Source organism: Saccostrea echinata, unplaced genomic scaffold (genome assembly GCF_033153115.1).
Source record: "Saccostrea echinata isolate AGI-Se365-2 ecotype Australia unplaced genomic scaffold, CSIRO_AGI_Sech_v1 ptg000014l, whole genome shotgun sequence".
Lineage (NCBI taxonomy): Eukaryota > Metazoa > Mollusca > Bivalvia > Ostreida > Ostreidae > Saccostrea > Saccostrea echinata.
This window is the reverse complement of record NW_026889763.1, coordinates 2,307,470-2,331,074: the sequence shown is the minus strand read 5'-3', so window position 1 is coordinate 2,331,074 and position 23,605 is coordinate 2,307,470. Positions and strand designations below refer to the sequence as shown.

Sequence of the window (23,605 nt, the reverse complement as noted above, 5' to 3'; positions counted from 1 at the left end):
TACATCAATTTAGAGGTATTTGATTCAATACATTTTTTAAAGGGGGCAATACTAAACATTTTTAAAAAAAAGAAAATTCACCAAGAATCCGGTCTTGTCCTTTTCATTCATTCATTTGAGTCTCTTCACATTTTACAATTATGGTATATAAAGATTACAGGAACATATGGGTGATTAATACAAAATAATACTAGATAGATAAGGCAGGCGTGAAAAATAAAATACAAAATTTAGTGCGTTGCTATAAATGTGAAGTATGGGAATTCTAGGCCGGGGAGCACAGTTAATTCATTTTCTTTATAAACGAACATGATTTTCTTATATCACAAGATTGTGTTACAAATAATTTTGAAACGAAGAGTTATTTATAGTCTTTTTATGCATACAATTGGTTGATTAATAATTGTCACATAAATGAATTATAATCCACATGCTTCGGCAAATACAGGGTAAATTATTTCCGGGGGGGGGGGGGGGGGGGATGTTCAAATGAAAACACAAACTGAGCTTTTGTTGTTAAGTGTTTTATATATAATTTTGTTTTTAAAGAAATCTATTGCTTTTTTTCGGGGTGCGCCCGATGCACCCCTTAAAAATATACTAGAATCTTCTTTACACTTCCAACACTCTTCTTACGACAGTGATCAAGGTCATTCACAAAAGCGATCACGGGCACCTCGTGCCGGGAACTGAAAACTTGTTCTGTTATTATCTCTTGTCAATCATAGCTAAGATGACACGGGACAATAACGATTGATTTTGATTAGTGAAATTAAATCGTTTTATTAGTATTTAATGGGTACAAATCAATACGGTCCGTGGATTTTATTTCTTAAATTTATCCGATTGTCTGTAAACAGTGAATTAATTTGCCAGTGTATTCGCGAATAAAAAAAATATATAGAAATAAATCTTGAGTACAGTATAATTATTAGTTGTTTTATTAATCACGCAATTACAGAACATAATTTTTAGTTTATAGGACATAGGACATGTACATACATGTATATTGAATGTATTACTAAAAGCCGCGACTTTTGATTACTTTTTTTTAATTGTCCAGACGGGGTTTGAAATCAAGGATTTTACAAGGTGGTGGATATATTGTTTTTATTTGATAAACACAATGCCTCAAACGAGAACTAAAGAATTACAATACCTTTCTCCCCGGCTTCTCTACTGTATAAAATTTTATGATAAAGTTTAACTCTGTAATGAAACGATTATTTATCATTCTGAATAAAGTGCATTTAATGAATTACATGTATCTGGTCCCTCAGGATATCCTTTTATTTTCTTAGAATGGGCACCTGTTTCTATAATAATATTTCCCCCAATGTTATACTAACTGAAACAAGTGCCCATTATATTTAGCCATGTACAGATTTGAATATACAACAGCAAGATCTCGGTAATCTACCCCCCCCCCCCCCCCCTTCCTGCACAATGTAGTTTACATGTCACTTTTTCAAATTATAAACAGAACCTAATCTAATCCAATGAATATATATTTTTTTATAAATCAAAAAATGAATAAATCAATCAATAATTAAAAAAGAAAGAAAAGAAAATCGATTCGCTTTCAAAAACCATACGCAATTTAATCATTTTTTTTTCAAATCAATAACTGAGTTTATTTGTCAGTAATGAAACGACTTTTTAATATCAAACTATAGGATAATTGTAAAAACATTGGATGCTATAAAAGATTATGAATTACAAATATAATTATTTTTTTTCAGTGCGTAATTTAGAGTCTATTTAAAAAGGTTTGTACATAGACGATGATAAGCATTTCACCGAGCGGGCACATACTCAATGATAACTACATCTGTATTAATTAATTACAACCGAAGATTGAGTATTTTACCTGTTAATATAGTACTGGTGTAGCGACTTTTAATCTTAATCTGAATGATTGCAATTCTTAACTAATCTTTGATTAATCCGTAATAATTGAAATAAAGTCCGAGAGATTCCGAATAGAAAATCCAGATCGAGGCCAAAGCGTGCGAGAATCGTGTACAAAGCGTGTGAGAAACGTGTACAAAGCGTTTCGTGCAGGCTTTCGTGTAAACCGTGCAGCCTTTCGTGCAAAGCGTTTCGTGTAAACCGTGTAGCGTTTCGTGCAAACCGTGTAGCGTTTCGTGTAAACCGTGCAGCGTTTCGTGCAAACCGTGTAGCGAGCGTGTACTGTTCGTGCAGCGTGCGTGTGGGGTAGTAGCACGTTTCAGGGTCTGTATATATATAAATCAGTACATGTATTTTAATTGTGATATTTTAATATCCTAGTAATTTACATGTTTAGTTTCATGAAATAAATCTAGTTACCTTTGTCCAATGACCAATGAGCACAAGCACTGATTTTTCCTCTTTTTTTTTAACGGAATCACCAGGGCCAGTCTGCGGTCCATATGATTCTGGCATATGTACACTCTGTAAAATGCATATTTGTACCATGTACAGGCATATGAACAATATTTCTATACTACATACATGCATCATTAAACTTAATAATCTTTTTTTTCCAAAATTCATTATTCATAGTGTTTTGCTGTTAGCAAAATTCAACAAAAACTATACCGTATATATACTTGCCTATAAGGTGGTCCACCTATAAGTCAGTTGTATTTTTTGAGGTTATTTTGGAGGGATTTGCTATTGACCCGCTTATAAATTGGTACAACTTTTTGCCAGAATCAATTGACAATTTCAAATCAATGCTCTGATGTTTTAACCTGGTTTCAAAATACTAATCTTTTTATGACTCACCTATAAGCTGGACATAGAATATATACAGTACCTGCATTATACATGCATTAGGAAGACCAAATGCATTATTGCAATATTAAAGAGACCATTGTGGCAAAAGAAATCAATGTATGAATTGTATTCAAAACTACGGGTGTACTAATTTGTCTGAAGTATATCATGATATAATGTGATACACAAAGACTTTAACAGGATATGTACATATACCCACATGCCTAAATGTAACAACAGGAATTATCGTTCTACAATAATTTATTGAAATTGCCAATATGAATAAACAAAAGCAAACTTTGTTTCGATTGTATGAACTTTAAGTTTTCTTTTTCCACTACGGTCAGATAATCTAACTATCCCCCCTGGTTGGCTACCGGGTCCTTCGTTAGACTGCCTTATCGGACATGATATTTACTGAAGATTTGATTTTTGGTACTGACTTTTATACTCAAAATAATGTCTTTAATTGTTTAATTTCTTGAGGTCAATATCACTTTGATGTGTTCAGTGTTTACTTTGATATGTAATGATGTGTATAAGCGTGTATTTTCGATAATTTAAATTTCTAGTACAGTAATCGTCCCCAAGCTGCTGTTTCATTATCGTGTCATAGTATCTCTGAGAGTGCATTTTATTAACACCTCCAAATCACCTGGCCTGCGTAATTAAATTTAACTACCAAAAACAACAGCTTGGGACTAATAAGGTGTGATTATCAGCAATGGTCCCATGAAGCCTGTGCTAGACCTAACGGAAACGTTCAACAGACCGTAAAATTAGCATAATGGGATTATTGTGTACTAAGGTGTGAATTCAGTGGAGCGAGAATTTGTTGGACTTCGAGATAACGCATGTGTTTATAGCACTTGGGACCGTAAATCTGCTTCAAGATAAGCGAGGTATTCGAGATTTCCATGTTCGAGATACCGGGGTTTTTTAAAATCATAAATATAATAAAAACGGCTGGGACCGTTGATTCATTTCGAGATATCCGTCGTATTCGACATACCGGTGTTCGAGATACCGAAGTTTACCTGTATATCGATACGTATCTAGATTAATGAATATATCGTATCAAAAACAAGAGGCCCATGGGCCACAATGCTCACCTGAGCACATTGGCTAGGAAAAAGCACAAATCACTTCAGTATTGTAAAGTTTAAAGGGGAGGGGGCTTGGATTTTGAACTACCTGAGGATGCTTCCATATCAATATTACAAATGGCTTTACTGTTCTTGAGCAGAAGATTTTTAAAGATTTTTTTCCTATATATTCCCTTGTTAAAAATTTGATCCCCCATTGTGGACCCTCCCTAACCCCCCCCCCCTCCATCATTTGAACAAACTTGAATCTACACTACCTGAGGATGCTTCCATATCAATATGACTAAACATGGCTTTTCTGTTGATGAAAAGATTTTTTCCTATATATTCCTAGGTAAAAATTTGATCCCACATTGTGGCCCCACCCTACCCCTGGGGTTTATGATTTAAACAAACTTGAATCTACACTACCTGAAGATGCTTCCATATCAGTATGACAAAACATGACTTTGCTGTTCTTGAGAAGAAGATTTTTGAAGTTTTTTCCTATGTATTCCTATGGAAAACTATGATCCCCCATTGTGGTCCCACCCTACCCCCCAGGGGTCATGATTTGAACAAACTTGAATCTACACTACCTGAGGAAGCTTCCATATCAATATGACAAAACATGGCTTTGCTGTTCCTGAGAAGAAGATTTTTCAAGTTTTTTTCCCTATATATTCTTATGTAAAACTATGATCCCCCATTGTTGCCCCACCCTACCCCCCAGGGGTCATGATTTGAAAAAACTTGAATCTACACTACCTGAGGAAGCTTCCATATCAGTATGACAAAACATGACTTTGCTGTTCTTGAGAAGAAGATTTTTGAAGTTTTTGATCCTCAATTGTGGCACCACCCTAACCCTGGGGGTCATGATTTGAACAAAGTTAAATCTACGGGAAGTTTCTAGTATGCCGGTCCCCAGAATCACGCGATTGCGCATGAGCAGTTATTTCCCTTGCCGTTGCTATGCAGAATGTAAACAAACCGCCATTTTCCCCTCGCTTCAACAAAACGCATTCGATCGAGTGATTAGGGTTAGGGTATATTGTTTTAAGATTGGAACTGTTTTATAAATCCACTCTTAAATCTTCCTGACTTCGGGCTAATTCATGTAATTTTTGCTTACAAAAGGCACTGCCAAGTGCCTTTTGTGACCAAAAACTTGCATGAATCAGCCTAATGTCGAACCGTGCCGATATACCATCTTATAGGAGTAAAGCATGAAACATGCAAAACTTAAACAAACCGTTAATTAAATATGGCACTGTATGCCACCTACGGATTAGGGTTAGAATATAAATAGCTCGGATATTGTAACTGTTTTACATTCACCCATGCTCGCATCTATATCACTTTGGGCTTATTGAAGTTATTAATACAATTTTTGCTTACAAAGAACCGGAAGAACAGGAAAGTTTTTTGCGAAACTTGGATGAATTAGCCTTGGTCTAATGTTGAAACGTGCCCGATATTGTGCGCTAAGTTTTGGCAAGTAATTGGTAAAAGCGACTTACCGTTTACTTAGCTCGATATCCTAACCTCCTAATGTCCATATTCAGAATATTTTTTCTTTCAAATCAATGGTGATGCACAATTCAATCAACCAATTACTAGTAATTAGTTATCACTTGTTAAATCCCTGCATTTCTCACAAAAATCTTGCAATTTTAGTAGCATTTCACTTTGAGTCCTATCAACTACTTCTTCATAAGTCTTCATTACGTCAAAACACAAGTGACGCACGTCATGAATATTTATGAGATTACGTCAAAAGCTGATCATGTGACCACATTCCTAAACAACGCAAAATGGAGTTTTATCTACTAAACAAGTACGTTATTTTACAAAACCTTTTAATTCTCATTTAAAAAACTGTGTTTAAAAACCAGTTTTTTAAACCCAATTTTTCACAAGGAACACGATTTTTGGCTCAATTTTGCGATTTGTGGCCTTTTTTATCGATTTTGTCGATCGCTCACGCGATCGTATTATATTGTACACCGCCTTCGGCGGCACCTATTTTAGCGCCATATTTATAGGGACTATATATTCTTATGTAAAACTATGATCCCCCATTGTTGCCCCACCCTACCCCCCAGGGGTCATGATTTGAAAAAACTTGAATCTACACTACCTGAGGAAGCTTCCATATCAGTATGACAAAACATGACTTTGCTGTTCTTGAGAAGAAGATTTTTGAAGTTTTTGATCCTCAATTGTGGCACCACCCTAACCCTGGGGGTCATGATTTGAACAAAGTTAAATCTACACTATCTGAGAATGCTTCCATATCAATATGACTTAACAAGGCTTTGCTGTTCTTGAGAAGAAGATTTTTCAATTTTTTTTTCTGTATATTCCTATGTAAAACTTTGATCGCCCCTTGTGGCCCCACCCTACCCCGAGGGGTCATGATTTGAACAAACTTGAATCTACACTACCTGAGGATGATTCCATATCAATATGACTAATCGTGGCTTTGTTGTTCTTGAGAAGAAGATTTTTAAAGATTTATTCCTATATATTCCTATGTAAAACTTTGTTCCCCTATTGTGGCTCCACCCTACCCCATGGGGTCATGATTTGAACAAACTTGAATCTACACTATGTAATGAAGGTCTCACCTAAGTTTCAACTTTTACAGCCCAGTGGTTCTTGAGAAGAAGATTTTTAAAAGATACCACTAAATTTTCACTAATTCTTAATTATCTCCCCTTGAAAGAGGGTGTGGCCCTTCATTTGAACAAACTTGAATCCCCTTTACCCAAGGATGCTTTTTGACAAGTTTGGTTGAAATTGGCCCAGTGGTTCTTGAGAAGAAGATGAAAATGTGAAAAGTTTAAGACAACGACGACAGACAACGGACAAATTTTGATCAGAAAAGCTCACTTGAGCCTTTGGCTCAGGTGAGCTAAAAATAACTTAATTCCAATACATTTTGGGCAGGCAGTTTTTTTTATGTAATTCTGTGAAAAACTTGGGAATTTCAATCACCAAAGATTATATTTACCGGTAATTGTTTTGAATTAAAACTGATCAAAAATGATATAATCATTAAGGAGGTAGCACATCTTAAATGATTATTACAAAATCATAAAAATACATAGACAACTTTACTTAACATGTTGATTTTACAGTCAAGAAAAGTTTGAATTTGAAGTGTAATTTTTAAAGACGGTGAGACAAAAAATTAAAAATTAGAAAAAAACAATTATTATTTTTATAAAATTCATGCATAATGATTTATAAGACTTTTTTGATAGAATTGTTAAAGAATTCAATATATTGCATATCGCATTAAAAAATGTCTTTCTTTTTCTTTTTTTTTTTTTGCTCAATACACAGCCCTAGCAAAAATGATATACAACAAGGACTTTGATTGGATTATTAACATTCATTCGATTGATCATAATTAAGGTCTTCCGTTTCCAACGGAAGACCTTCTACTGATTGTGATGATTAAGATTATTCTTTTTTTTTTTTTTTCCTAGACGCCAACTTTGACGCTTCATATCTTCCTCATTCCTAAACAGATTTTGTTCAAATTTTCAGAGCTTTTAGACTTTACAAAACACTGTCAGAATACCGTAATACAATTCGGAAATTACCTTCTGTTCACGAGTTATTCCCCTTTGATTGAATTTTGCATGCCTCCGATTTCCAGACAAAGGCTCAGAAATGGTTATAATTGGAGCACAAAACCCTTTGAAATTGAAAAGAGGAAGCATTGAAGTTGTGCACATCGGTTTTTGTTTTTTGATTTTTGCATTAAAAATGGCGCTAGAGAGGGGTCAAAAGTTAGAACGCGGAAAACAGCAAAAAATTTGACATATTTTCCTTTATATCTTGAAAACTAGAAATATTTTGTTAATACATGTTGAACAAAAGTTGTGCATAATTGCAAGGGCTTTCATATTATACTATTTAAAAGGGGCTGGCCCCTATGATTAGGGATCTTGGGCCCTTAAAAGTTTTTGCTGTATAACTCAAAAACGGTAAATATTTCGATCTGGATCTTGGGAACAAAATTGTTCTTTTACACCTTTTTGATCTAATGAAAATGTTGTTTTGTTCGAGTATACCATGGGTATTGCGTAATACGTATTAGAAAGCAGGCCAGGTAAACAGGTAACGTTTTTCATTCGGCAAGGAAATCAGATCTCTTCATTTGTATAACTTAAACAGACTTGCTATCAATAATATACCCTGCGGTATTTAATGTTAATTTTCTTCTAAATAAGGTTTTAAACGTGTTCTGTGGTTCTCTCATAAATTATTTTTTACAACTTTCTTTTCTTTTTTAATTTAGTTTTAAAGGGAACAACGTCTTCAAATAAAGGAAGGAATTAAATGTATCTATATAACTATGTAAGTAATATTAAACTTTAAGCATCGAATAATTAATGATCATTAACTGTACGCATTTTACGTTCTCCATGTTCACCTAGATGTTTTTAATTATGTAACACAACCCGCGATCCCACGTTGCCGAGGTCACCATCGACCAGCCACCTGCGGTCATAAACCATGTAAACAAAACAAATATCTGTGAAGACTGTGATCACGTTTTAAATCCATCGTGTAGAAACAACGACTAATGAAACATTGTGTTTTTTTTTTAATTTATATTGAATCTTTAAGATAACTTAATCTCATCTTTGATTTAATCTTAATTTCAAACACTAGTGCATAAAATCATTTCGAATTTTAATCGTTTTTTACCGGCCTGTTCACTGTCGACACAGCAATGCGATTTAAAAAAAAACAAAACAACAATTTATTTCTCTGTCCCGTGTAATTGTATTCTATTTCAATTGTAATTGAAAAGGTGCTAAGGCAAATAATTGCAATTAGTGATGGAAGTATTAAGTATTAATACTTGTGTAAAGTATAATTTTTACTATCAGTCTCTTAATTGTTTCTTCGTTTAATTTTTCATTAAATATTAAACTATTTACATCAAATAATACTTTTAAACATACAATAATTCACGCCTTCTTACAGCACAGTTTACATTCTGCTCTGTCGCTTTGTAACCCAGTCTTCGTGCACACGTGGCCGCAAAGAGCCGGGGTCATATCGGTGTTAAAATACATTGTGTACTCATAGCGATTAATGGAAAATTGGTTTTGAAATCATTTCGAATCTTACATATTATTTTATTTTACTCTATCTCACGCTTATTTTTATCAATCCTTACCGCCCGTGCATTTATTCATTTCAAGTTTTACGCATTTTAATTGCCGACTTAACCATTAAGTTTGCAACAATTTATTTTTCTGTCTCGTGTTTTAAACTGCATGTACACATGCATGATAATTGTAAGTGGAGGTGACTTTTTCAATTCTCGGCATCCTCACAATGTCAAGGTATTGTGATTTCGGAACCTTAATTGACATTGGGAGGACGAATTCTCGGGAAAATCGAAAAGTTTTACGGATACATACATGCATGCAAGTACAGAACATGCTCTTTTTATATGCACGATCATGAATTCGAATGTACAAGTGTACATGTATATGCAAGAGCGCCCCAAATGTACGCATATCGAGTGTTTTAAATACAGAGAAATACAAAATCCCCGGTCTCTGTTTTACATTATCTTTGCAACAAAATATTGGTTAATCTGAAATCAATTTTATTGATCTATAGCTTATTTTGAAGTAAATGATCGGTCCACTGAGTTGATAATGAGTTGTTTTTATAACGGGTACATTTAGAGTATTCCGAATCACTTTTTACATTTTGACTGTAAACGATTTTATTAACAAGTTTATAAATGGTTGGTTGGTATTAAAGGAAAGCCAATTCAATGAAAAATCAAATTACACGGCGAGTCTATCTACGATACAGCGGCCCTGACAGGGGTTATATTTACATCACCTTTTTAGTGTATTGCAGGTCACTTCGGGTATTTCGAATCACCAGGTAAATGGCTAAAAACAGTCAGATAACAACATTATAATTAATGAATTAGTTGGTATTGTTTACCAAAAATATCAAAAAAATAAAAAGAATTATTTTCTTGTTGAATGTTGTTTTTTTTTTATTAAGTTATTAAAGCCCCCCCCCCCCTCCCCCCCTTCTGTAGACACACCATAAAACAGCGTTCTCAGAGGCGGATCATGCAGAAAAGCAAATACCAACAGAATATTACTTTCTGAAATTACCTGATTGTAAATTGTTGTCCTGTAAATATAATCATGATAATTATGTAATTTTTTTTACCTATGTGATTTTTTTAATGCAAATAATTAACACTGAACTGTCATAATTCTACGAGTAGGCTACCAAATAATGATATAATGATGATAAAAAAAATTGTGAAAAGGAATTAAACCAACTCATGTTTAGATTTCATGATTATCAAGAATGACGTATATCACTGCATACGTGTACTCGTACATATCAACATTGATTTTATTTATACATAATTTTATTCACATGAAGTGAATGGGATTAGGCAGCAGGCATAGCCTATTTTAGCCCTCTCCCTAGGTCAAGGTCAAGGTAAATACACTGATCAAGTGTATACCGGGACCCGGGATAGTCTTATTATAGCTCTTGCTTTGTCAAATCATTACTTTCATACCCCTTGCATTTAAGAAAAACAATGTTAAAAAAATAATAATCTGACATATAACAAGCATACATGTAGCGTGTGCAATTTTTTTGGCTAGGGGCATGTACACACGTGGTTTGAAACTGTAGGGGGCTACAAATGCGGCCATAACTAGTATATTTTTGAGGTGTTATAAAAAACAAATAATACTCACAAAAGCTTATAAAATTGCCGTTCTATCGATACCTAATATGCCATGTTTCATCCACCAACAACGCCACGACATCGATGAGAAATACCATGCAACGTTTCTACACGGGCATTTTCTTCGAAAAGGATAGGAAGTTAATGAATTAAAATAATTAATTCTTTTAGTTAACGCATTATGTTTACCTCTTTATTTGTTGTATGCAATAAGTATAGACCTTACTAATAATGACTGTTTGGTTGTCACACCTGTGCATGTGTCGTGCGAGGTACAGCGGTAAGGTAAATTACCGAGAGTCGCGATATGCTGGGTGATTCGGAATACCCTAAATAACTGTGGTCCATTGAATTTCTACTAGTAAATCAACCTGTCAAATCTAACATGGACCCACATAATACGACTAAATTCGTTTCATGAATGAACTGGTTCTTAACAAATATATGTACAGTATACAATATCTTTTCTTTAGATCTGTTTGTTTATTATTTTCAACCACAATCTGCAGTACATGTATAGTTACACGAAATCCATGCACAACGGCGCTACACCTGTCAATCAAAATCACTCGATATTGTGAACTCAGTCTGGTGTTACGGCAGCATTTCCGAAGTGATTCAAAATATTCTATCGGCTAATTCTAATTTTTCGCGTTGAATAATAATATTTTGGAACAAAGTTGGAATTAAGGCTGGAGCTGCATGCTGTGAATTTATCACACCTGCAGCCTGCAGTCTTCCCTTCTTACATGTATATGTATATGAAGCATCTGTTGAGTAATGAATCAGAGAGCATAATATGCGGAACAAGTTTGATTGAGATTTTTACTTTCCCTTTAAGATAAAATGATTAATAACATAATTTATGCATTTAATAGATACATATAAATGTACATGTATCGCTTTTTAAAAACAAGAATCTGTAATTGAAAATGTGAAAGTGAAGAGTTTAGGTAATAGTTCTTAACCAAAATTTAATGACAGTTCATTCCTTCCTAGTCTCTATATAACTTTTAATTACGAACGTGCCCTCTCCCCTTCAATTGATGTCTTATACATGCTTTTAAATTCTGTTTAATGTATCACGAAATTTCCACAGGTACTTGTGGACAGGATCCCCCCCCCCCCCAAAAAAAAAATTCAACCCCGATGTTTGTTGGACATTTTTTCCCACAAATTATATTTATTACACTTATTCATCATGTGTACCATAGGAAAAAATCGAGTACAAGTACCTGTGGAAATTTCTATTTCCCCTCCCCCCCTCCCAAAAAACTGAAATTGCTTTCTACGGGCTTGACAACAGGTACTTGTGGACAGACCCCCCCCCCCCCCCCGATATTCAACCCCGGGGCTTGTTGGACATTTTTTCCACAAATTATATTTATTGCACTTACTCATCATGTGTACCATATGAAAAAATCGTGAAAACCCCAAAATAATCGTTCCACACAAAAAATGCCTCACTATGTATAGTTAAAACATTAATTTTTCATATTTCTTGATGAAATTAACATTTAAAAAATCAACACAAAATTAATACCGAATTACATATCACTTGAATTTATCATAAAGCAGAAAATCTGTTCTGCGGGCTTCAAGGCCAGCTCAGGAACCTAAAGATGTCCTAATTTTCCAAGTCCAGTACAGAATGTAAAATAAATGAAATAAATCACACGATCACTTGGATAAACTCAAAGAAAGAAGACTCTTTAGGAAAAGATATTTTGATTCGACTTATAGACTGAAATAAACCGATATTCTCTTTTTGCCACTCTTTCCTGGTGCCCTGGAACTCTGAATGTAGGATCAGTATTTTTTTTTTTCACAGGTCCGTTGTACGGATTGTACGGGGGGGGGGGGGGGGCAGACCTTCTGAAAATAGTCTTTTGCTGTAGTTTTAATATGTAAATTTTGATTTAGTTGTTGCTTGCCCCCTCCCCACTCTTTCTTTCTCTACGGTCATACATAGGCGAATCCCAGCAAAAATGTAATGACCCCCCCTCCAACACACACTTTTTTTTTTAAATGTGTATTGCGATAGGACTTAAAATTGGAAAACATTTTCTGCATATCTCTACATCGAAAAATATAAAACAAATATTTTTTTTTTTATATTTCCTTTTTAAAACAACATAGATAATTATGCATAGCTAACTAAATACTGAATTAAATATTTATCTTTGCAGACAATATGCTCTGGGTTATAGAACATGATGTGACAGCGTATCGTAATGCACCTTGTAATCCTTTGGATTTTCAGATTTAAGGCCAATGCGAAAACCCAAAGACGCCGACATTTTTTTTATGCTACTGTAATCGAAGATCCGGGGGCATACAGTTTTTGTCCTGTCCACCTGTCTATTTGTCTGTTAGACTGTGTTAGCCTCTTTGTCCGCAAAAACTTTAACTATGCCCATAAAATTTGATTGGTTGGAACTACTGCTTTCATATTTCTTATGTGTATTCCTAGTAACAAGGACTTCCTTCAGGAATCAACATATTTGACCTCTTGACCTTGAACTTGGAGTTTGATCCTCTTTCGCAAAATTTTACCAAACTATAACCTTGGCCAAAACTTTTGAACAGTTGGTGCTAGGGCTTTTATACTTCACATCTGTATCCCTTGTGATAAGTCTCCTTCTTGGGTATAAATATGTTTGACCATTTGACCTTGACCTTGGAGTTTGACCAACTTTTAAACAACTTTAGCCTTGACAATAACTTTTGAATGACTAGTACTAGGGCTTTTATATTACATAGGTAATTTTCTTGTGACAAGGCCTGTCATTGTATACCTTTAATTTTGACCATTTTACCTTGACTTTGAGTATGTCCTACTTTTGAAAAACTTTAATCTTGGTTTTAACTTTTGAACAGTTGGTGCTAAGGCTTTTTTAATACCACATGTGTATTCCTGGTAACAATTAAGACCTTCCCTCAAGTACAAACAATTATGATCCCTTGACCTTGGAGTTTGACCTTTTAAAGAAATTAACCTTGGCCATAACTTTTAAACTGTTGCTGCTGTGGCTTTCATACTATTATATATTTCACAGTATATTCTTTGTTCAAGACCTTTATTTGGGTAATAACATTTTTTTTTTTTATCTTTTGATCTTGACCATGGAGTTTGACTTGCATTTGAGAAACTTTAACTTTTGCCATAAGATGCCATATGGGGACATCAGTGTTTCAAAAGCACACATTGTTCATTATCCAAATCGGGCATAAAACATTTACTATGATCCTTTAAAGCAGTGAGTTGAACCTAATAAATTACGACTATAGAAATTATGATAATTTATTTCGATGTATGGTCTAAAAAAAACGTTTATTATACCTCTGTGAAAACTAGCTTACAAGTGAAAAATCACTAGTAAAATAGAATTTGATTGGCCGAGAAAGTCACGTGTCCATCATGTTTGCCCTGCAACAAAACGTCGTGTTTCACGATTGTGACGTCACAATTAAACGAGTAAGGAGTTAGATTGTTTATAGCAACGCTGCTAACTTCGTTCGCGCGGTAACAACAACTAAAAATTCACCCCAAAAAAATCACCTTAATTAATGGAATTGCATACAGATAGTAGATTAAACGTTCTTTGTTAAAATGTTTGCACTTTTCAAAATTCGTTTATGGAAATACAGCTAACATACGTCATGAGACGTCACAGTCTAGACGTTCCAAATGTCTCGTGCTGTTTGAAGAGGCGGATCTTAAAATTAAGTGAACAATGCACTCGCCCAACGGTCGCACCGTCAACATATTATCGTTGATTGATTGTGTCGATTTAAATGTGTAAAAATGTAATGGTGTTTGAATGTTACTGGTGTGATCACAGGAATTTTTTTTTAATGAAACGAGGCTATTGGTGTACCTGTAACTTACATCTCTTTCATATCGTTCTCATCAAGTGCATGGTTGCTTTATTCATTGGATCTCCTTTGTAATTCCTGCATTTTGGTTAATTCGGTATTATAAACAATTTATTGCATAATAGTGAGGAAGACATAAAGATTTCTTCACAAATGAAAAATCATATTTCCCTCGGGCGTTGCCTTCGGGGAGTATGATTTTTCATGGGCGAAGAAATCTTCATGTTGCCCTCGGGGAATATGATTTTTTATGGGCGAAGAAATCTTCATGTCTCCCTCACTATCATGTAATAAATGCAAACTGTGAACTTGTCAAGTCCGAAACACACAAAAGGGTATCGCTGATATCATACAGAGTGTATCATTGCCTTGATCAGGCCCATAGGAAGCAAATTCAGTTTTTTTTGGGGGGGGGGGGCACAACCATACATTTTCAGTTGACAGTTGAGGGGGCACTACTACCATAAATTTCCTGACAAGCAAAAAAAAGGTCACCAACTACCAAAAATTCCTTGACAAGCAAAAAAAAAAAAAAGAAGGTTATCAGACGTTTTTATTGAGGTGGCACAAGCTGTAGTATCTATGTCTACTATAGTAATCTATATATCGGCAAAATTATTGGGGGGCACGCCCCCCCCTTCCCTCGGTTCCTACGGCCATGTTGATTAAATTTAGGGTCACTAAGGAAAGAATGTTTTGACTGGATGAATGGTCTGAAAGAACATGTGTTAACTTGTCGAGTCGGTAACACATAGATGGGGTTTGCTTATAACCAGGCAGAGTGTGTCATGGTTTGATGCAAGGTCATTTGAACGAGTTCAAGGTCATCAACGGAGAAACAACATTCCTTAACTGTCTTTCTACTGGTGAGACATTGCAAGTTGATACCCCTTACAAGATTGCTTATAACCTTAGAATGTGGCATGACCTTGACTCAAGGTCACTTCTTCCTGTTCGCAGCTCCAACGGAAGACCTACTCGTTGCTTTGCAACGAGCTCTGCTCTAGTTATTAACTGTTATTGCACTTTCATTTTCAAAATGTTGTTAGGTACATTGTTTGTTCACTCTTTTGCATTGATATTATAATTTTATAAAAGAGTATTTTAGCAGAAAAAATTATCAATTTACCTTTCTTGGAATAAAGACATGTTGACCCTTGAGCTGAGATTTTCTCTCTTTCCATAGATTTGTTACACTGGGGTCCACATGATACTAGCAGAGACCCTGTAAAAAAGGACTTAACTATGGAAAAGCATGAAGAATATATGCCTATTATACATATCTTAAATTCTAATGAAAACAATGTTTTTTTAATTAAGATCCATATATTTCTAATGATTGACATAATACAAATTCAAAATAAAATATGCATGTCTATATTATACACTATACCTTAAGCAGACCAATTGCATTATTACATCCTTCAGGAGACCAACTTAAATCAATGTTTGAGAACTACTTGTGAGAACAATAAATTTGTCTACTTTACAGTACTAAATGTACATGGAATCTATAGGATCATGTTACTTTAATTGACCTGCCTTAGTTCAACACAGTAATTTAACAAAGAAATTGAGCCAAAACAAAATTTTAAGACTTTTTGAACAGTGCATGTTCCTATCATTTCAAAACCATTACCAGTAAAAATGCTAATATAGGAAAATGATGACAATTAATTAATATTGTACTTTCAGGTATATTAGATGAATTAATCTGATTCGTCAAGAAACATTTGTTAAAAAGCACTATTATCTGCTGAATAATGAAGCCACGCCCAGTGTCACAACAGTCAACATTGCTTGATGACGGGTGATATTCCAAAAAATAGTGACTGCGCAGATTTATGCGCTCAAGGTTCACTATTATTTGTATTTGTATAAAACATTCAGTATAATATAATAAATATTGCATGTAGTTGAGTGTAATATTGAAAATTTTCACCCCTCGAAAACCAAATACGTCAAAAAGGGGATGGGTTTCTCCAACTTCTACATAGTTTCGCCCCTGCAAAAACTGGTATAGACCTTGGATATGTTTAAACGGGCTAAGAGAAATCAAATGCATCAAGAGTACTTAATTGTTTTTACCCAAGTTACATGCCAAAAAAGATTCAGAGAGACGTCACATAAAGTTAACGTTGATTTGAACTGAAGTTAGGGTGTCAAAAGTCATTCACATCCAAAAGTGACATTGATCATGTGTGGTAGATAATAAACTCCTACGGGCTAAATATGCTGCCATAATCAAGTGAGGATCTTTCCCTAATCCTATATATAAATCCATTTAGTACAATATTATATGCACTTAAGCAGCTGTTTATGACATTGTAAAATTATATAAACAAGACCGGTTTATATAATTTATATCAATTTATATAATTAATAATATAATTTATGTAATTTTATCAAGATAAGTGTATGGGGTAGAGGGAGCAGACATTGAGAATCAATGTTGTCGGACCTCATGAAACTAAACTAACAGTCTTCCAAATAACCCGGGAGTCCAATGCCAGGGACCTGTTAAATTTGCAGCCGGGCTTGTAAAAATTGCCAAATTACATGTCCGAAGAGGGCATATGTGAATCTTCTTTCATTGTACGATCTTTACTTGCCATTTACTCTGTCCTACCCCCATTATTCGCTTAAACGTTGCTATATGTAATGTCGATGGATTGCCTGTCTACATTCTCGATACGACCTGTCAAATGATTGTCAATCTAATCATTGAAGTGTTTAGTTTAACCTATTTGTTTTCTCGAAGTTGCTTGCTAAATTACGAGATGTTCATCCATGCCACATACTGTGGCACTACAGTCATGATCCCATTTCTGAAATTCAGTTCAGCTAAACCGGCCAACAAATGACCAGCATGCAACTCAAAAGTTATTTATGAACAAAAACGCTTTAGAAAATGGCAATCACAGGCCATGGTTGGTTTACGACGCTGAAAAAATTAATATAAAACCTTTATACCTAATGGGTTTTTTTTGTTGCACAATACTGGTAAATGTAAGACTTTTGAGTAGGACATGTACAAATTTGAATGGGCTTGGTAAAAATGATAGGTCTACATGCCCGAAGGGCATGTGCTGAAAAAGAATTGTTGTGAAGACTGAACTAAAGCGACAGTGCCAGGTGATCATATAAAGTCCCCTTTATTACATAATAATTTGGAAAATTATCAACACATCAAGCTAAAATTTCCAACATATCTTAACAGTGAGAATTTTTATTTTTTAAGTTGAAACCTCGTGACCTGTGAAAAAAATGAAATTTGTATCCCATCTAAAGTCTTAAAATGTGTCAAGGTAATTTTCGATACAAAAATGCGGTTGGGGTTATAAATGAAGGATAAAACCAGAGACCTCGGAATGGAATACTCTGAAGTCTCTGGTTTTATTCTACCCCCAACTGGAAGTTGTAACCAATCTAAAGTCTTAAAATGTATCGAGGTAATTTTCGTGGAATAAATGAGTGCTTTACAATAAAGAGACTCGACCAGAGATGTCTGAAAGGATTTATTTGACAAGAAAAAAGTCTCTTGAAGCGAACGATGTCATTTTAAAGTAGGTTAATGATTGATAATGATACATGAACAAAATACGAGCTTGAAGCGGGGATGCCTGAAATTGAGTTAGATACCTTGTGGTAAAAATAAGTAGGGGTGCACCGTATATGAAACAAGTGCCTGTGATTGATAGTCTGAAATTTCTCTTCACCTAAATATTAAAAGCTTGCAGTGATCGCTATAAATCTATACAACAGTCAAGTTACATATGGTAAACTAACATAAAAACAAGATTACAACAGTCATGATTACAGAAGGTATATTTTGAAGACTCTAGGTCAGTAGGTGAATGTAAACAGGTAAACACACGTGGGACAGTCACCGCAAATATGAACCACAAAACGACTTATAACATTAAAATGTAAATATTCATCTGCACACAGATTTTTGCATAATAATAATAATTTTTAAAAGTGTAAATTAAAATATAAAATAAACAAACCTCAAACCTTGTAACAAGGCTTGTTTCCCTACAATCTTATTCTGGTTCTCTGTGGTTCACTGAAAATGCAGGGAACCAGGCTGCGTTATTAACTCGTACACAGATTTGTTGATACGAATAAACCTATAAACATATATACGAAATAAAATATTATCATAAAAAATGAAGAATTTCAAATTGCTTGAAAAATTATCTTTATGTAATTTATAATAAATGGTTGTAATTGTTTATTAATTTCTATCTATCCATTAAAATTTTATACGTATATCAGCTTAATATGTATCCGTCTGAAAAATTATTGTTATTACACTCCCTGTCACATCTTCATAGTTAAGCCTGTAAGCATGGTAAGTAGGAATCAATTTCAGTTGAAGGGGACCAAAACCAAACATTTTTCAGTTTCATTTGGTGGGGAGGGGGGGGGGGATATAAACCTCAAATGATTATTTTATCTCTGTCACTGAACTGCTGAAAATAATGAAGGGAACTAGGCTGCGACAATGATTTGTTGACAGAATTAAAATACGAAATAAATTATCATACATACGAAATAAAATAATTTCATGAAAAAATGAAGAATTTCCAATTGCTTAAAAAAAGAAGCTTTTCATGTATGTGATTTACAATAAATGTTTGTACTTTTATATTTTCTATATATCCATTAAAATTTCACAGTATCAGTATTTCACTATTTGTAAACATTAACAATAATATTAAATAAATGTTACACTCACTGTGGCTTTGACTGAGTTACTGTCACATCTTCATAATTAAACGAGAATATTCCCTTCCGTAAATATTGCTATATATATATCTGAACTGTTACCAATTCATCTTTCTTTGGTGAAAGAAAACCTCAGGGATGGAGAATAGGCCCGTACGTAATTTAGTTGGAGGGGAGGGGGGGGGGGGGGGTGAGCACAACCAAACAACATTTTTCAGTTTCAGGTTGGGGGAGGCTACAAACCAAAAAAAATTTTAATAAGCAAAAGAAAAATACATTATCAGAGGTTATTATTGAGGGGGCCCAAAAGCAAAAGAAAAATAGATCATCAGAGGTTATTATTGAGGGGGCCCAAGCATAAAGGAGCAATGTTTTCTATAGTATACCTAAATTTCAGCAAAATTACAGGGGGCCTGCCCCCCCCCCCTTCCTTCAGCCATGTATTGTATCAAATCTGCTTCACCCTGATTCAGATTTTTTTTTACAGCATATATATTCTATTAGCAGAGGACCAGATTATATTAATAAACAATTATTAAATTACAGCTATTTTTTTCTTACAGGGTCTGTTTCATTTATACTATATCATGATGAACATGTCCTGCATGATGTTTACAGAAAGTTTAATTTAAATTTTTAAGCTCGAAATAGCTGCGTCAACTTGCGAGACTATTTTTTCAACGTTCGGCCTAATCTTTAAATATTTAATTTGTTTGTGGACTTGCATAAAAGAATTAAAAAAATATAGGGGCCTATCATTTAACTTTATTTCGAATTTCCTTCAGGATTTTATATACCGAACTATAGTCTAACGATTATTTAAAATCATACTTTTTCTCTTGAAAGCTAAATTACTAGGCAAAAAAAAAAAACAACAACAAAAAACCCAAACGAATGTTTGTCTTGTGTATTCTTAATTACAACTTATTACTGTATCATTTTAGTTACTTACCCAAATTTCTCAACATCCATGGTGTTCAGAGGTCATTTTCTGAAAACTGAAGGGGCATTCCGATGGCATTCGGAACAAATGACGGAAAGCACTTGCTAAGAATTCAAAACATGGTTCATAAATTTACAATATTTTTCCTTTTTAGGTTTTTAACATAAAACATGGAAAACTAAGTTAAAGAAACACTCATTTGAACAAATCAAAAGCGGAAAAAATATATATGCTAGATTTTTTGTTTAATTGCATGTTTTTCATGGTCTCCAAAATGCAGAAAAATTATCCTTTGAAATTATACGTAGGTTATAAATTCTTTTCTTTTTTAGGGAAGATGATAGAAATTAGACAACTTTTGAATGTTAAATAACAGAGTTAAAGATTAATAATATTTAATGGCAGACTGTTTATTTATCTATAAAAAGACATTTGCAATACTGATGAGGTCAAAATAATAGGGAGACCGAAAAAGGTCGCCTTAATCCAGTGGTCTCCCTAAGCCAGAAAATATATCCTCCTTGGTCTCCTAAAGCCATATGTCATATATATATATATATATATATATATATATATATATATATATATATATATATATATATATATATATATATATATATATATATATAAGACTAATGTCCAAATAATTGTATCTCACTTCCATTCTCAATGATCTTGTAGTGTAGAGAAGTGCCGCGAGAATTCCGTCGGCATCGAAAGCAAGTTTTTGACTTGCCTAGATAGCCGAGCGGTCTAGCGCGCTGTTCCTGTACTGCGAGGAGACAGATTCCGTAGGTCGAGAGTTCAACCCCGGGCTGGGGCGAAGTGGGTATCCTTATAAATGTGCTTTATCCTGCAACTACCCCTTGCATTGACCTAATAAAGGTAACCTAATAAATCAAAGCTTTATTCGGTCAGTGCCCTAATAAAGCCTCGTGCATGTATTCCGACGTTCTAAAAGCATTGTGACGTCATGAATATTGCAATGTGTACGCCATGGCGTCTTAGATTAAACTGCAGAGATGTATCTAAATCGATTGAAAATAGCTCGTTTTGAAGGTCATGTAATAATATGTTGCAGGATAAACAAAATACATCGATACTGTCTTGAAATATAAGCGATATTTGGGCTCGGGTCGAAAACGTTTTCTTACCCTCGCCCAAATATCGCTTATATCTCAAGACAGTAACCATGTATTTTATATATATATATATATATATATATATATATATATATATATATATATATATATATATATATATATATATATATATATTCATTTATTCATTTATTTATGTATGACTGCAATCGAGTACAGAATTGTACAGATTAAACTGTTAATCGTATCAAATACCCATTTTCGTGACATTTTTGTTCCTAGTAAACTCATTAACACATGTAACTAAAAAAAGAGAATTTAGTGAAAATATTCAATTTTAAAATACAAAAAATAAAACCATGAAACATCCCTGAGATATCAAAGACATTGATATTTTTTGTTACACAACGTCATTCTCCCTTTGTCACTATAATCAACAGAAACTGAGTCTGTACTATAACTTTCTTTACACTGTTTGTTTATAAATGTAATTTGAGAGATAACTGTAAATGATATTCTGGGAAACAAACACGTTGCAATCAGTTCACAGTACTCAACGGTGATTTAATTGATATCATTAAAGAAACACAGGACAGACTGGGTAACGACAAGGTATTTAAACAGCAATAAACACTTCACACACTGATGATCAATCAATCCGAAGAGCCTTAATTAATTACCTTTAAATCAGCTGAAATAAATAGGTAAAGAAGTATATTACTTATAATAAACAGAGTTTTTTTTTTTTTTTTTTTTTTTTTTTTTTTACATTTTAAATTGAATTTTAAGGAAACTTGCACGTTTTCAGTTAAATCTACTGTTAAGCCCGCATGGGCCGAAAGCGCTTTGAATTAAAGTTTGAGTTTTTCATTTAAATTTCGATTTTATTTTACCCCTATACCAAGGAAAAAGATTTCACTGAATATAAATATAAATCAAAGCAAAATGTACGAGAATTATCACGAATTATTCTATTTTAATTAACCATGACAGTACCTTTTAGTGAAATTTAACGTGGATTCATAGAATTATACATTGTGATGTGCCCTATTTGCACAACAAGTTTTATAGAATGGAATAAACTTGTGGGAGGAAATATATTGTGAAACATTTATTAAAAAAGGATTGAGAGACGTATACCTAGACAGGCGGACGGACACTTAACCATCACACAAGCTCCCCTGATCCCTGACCAGAAGTGCTAAGACAAAAAGGAATATATCATGACATACCTTAATGAAGTATTATACATGTACCTGAGTAAAATCCTAAATAAACAGCTGTGTAGAAATTAACAAGGTACGAAAAATCTTTTGTGAATTGCAGGTTTAAGAAAAATCTCTTCTGTATGATATGGAGTATTTCAAGGTAGAGGAAAAGAACACATGTCCGTAAACGATATATGCAAATACTCATTCTGCAAGTGAAATATTACGTAATACACAACTATCCCTTTGTATATACCTTTTTATGACAAAATCTAAAAATCTTAATCATAAAGACAGTTTGTTTTGTATCTCGATTACATTTTGGCATAGAATATTCTTTATCTTTTAAGATATTTTGCATGTTTGAATTCATAACATGACTTGTATTGTGTTATTTGCTGACAATACCAATTGTTCTGAGAACAATATACATGTAAAGAATCAGAAATAGCGTACTTTGAATGAAGGCTCCTTATTAGCGGATAAGGAACCCGGAACTTAAAATCAAAGAAGTGGGATATTCATGTATTTTTACTTACTTGTATTTTCTTATTTTACTACGGTGGAAGTGGGTCATATGTTATTAAAAACTATTAAAATATTTCTTCCCAAACTTATTTTTATTATATGACACCATAAGAATATAAATAAAGAAAATACATGCCAATATTTCATTCAATGGTAAGTTATTTACGGCAAATAAAGTGCTAGCTAATTCAGTTCATTATCATGCATGTCCTTACATTTACGAGTATTTTATATAAACCAAAAGTAGGAACACATTATACTTCTCTATATTTCAAATTTCGTCCTGTTTTGCCGAAAAATATGGTAGTTATTGTCATTTACAGTTTCAGCGAATCACATTTAAGCAGATGTGCATGTTTTCTTCATTAAAAAACACACAATACAAGTCGTTACCGACGCAAAGGGAGCTACGCCATTGCATGTGTTTACAATGCTATCGAATATGCTAACATGATGTAAACTGATAAAAAAAAAAACTACACGAATCTACTCCTGATCATTCGGCTTCTGGTAGAATGGTTAAAGTGTATCTAGTGCGTTAGAAAATCATAACAAAACACCTCTTTATTAAAAACTAGTAGAATTACGGG

General features: G+C 33.8%; 1 long non-coding RNA gene across 1 annotated transcript; it reads right to left on the bottom strand.

The window, feature by feature from the left end:
- Positions 1–2,336: 2,336 nt before the first annotated feature.
- Positions 2,337–18,698, bottom strand: LOC133187111 (uncharacterized). Its single transcript, XR_009721127.1, has 3 exons — positions 18,513–18,698; positions 15,632–15,727; positions 2,337–2,436 (listed from the first exon to the last, which is right to left on the bottom strand). It is a non-coding gene; the product is annotated as an uncharacterized LOC133187111 (long non-coding RNA).
- Positions 18,699–23,605: the final 4,907 nt, after the last annotated feature.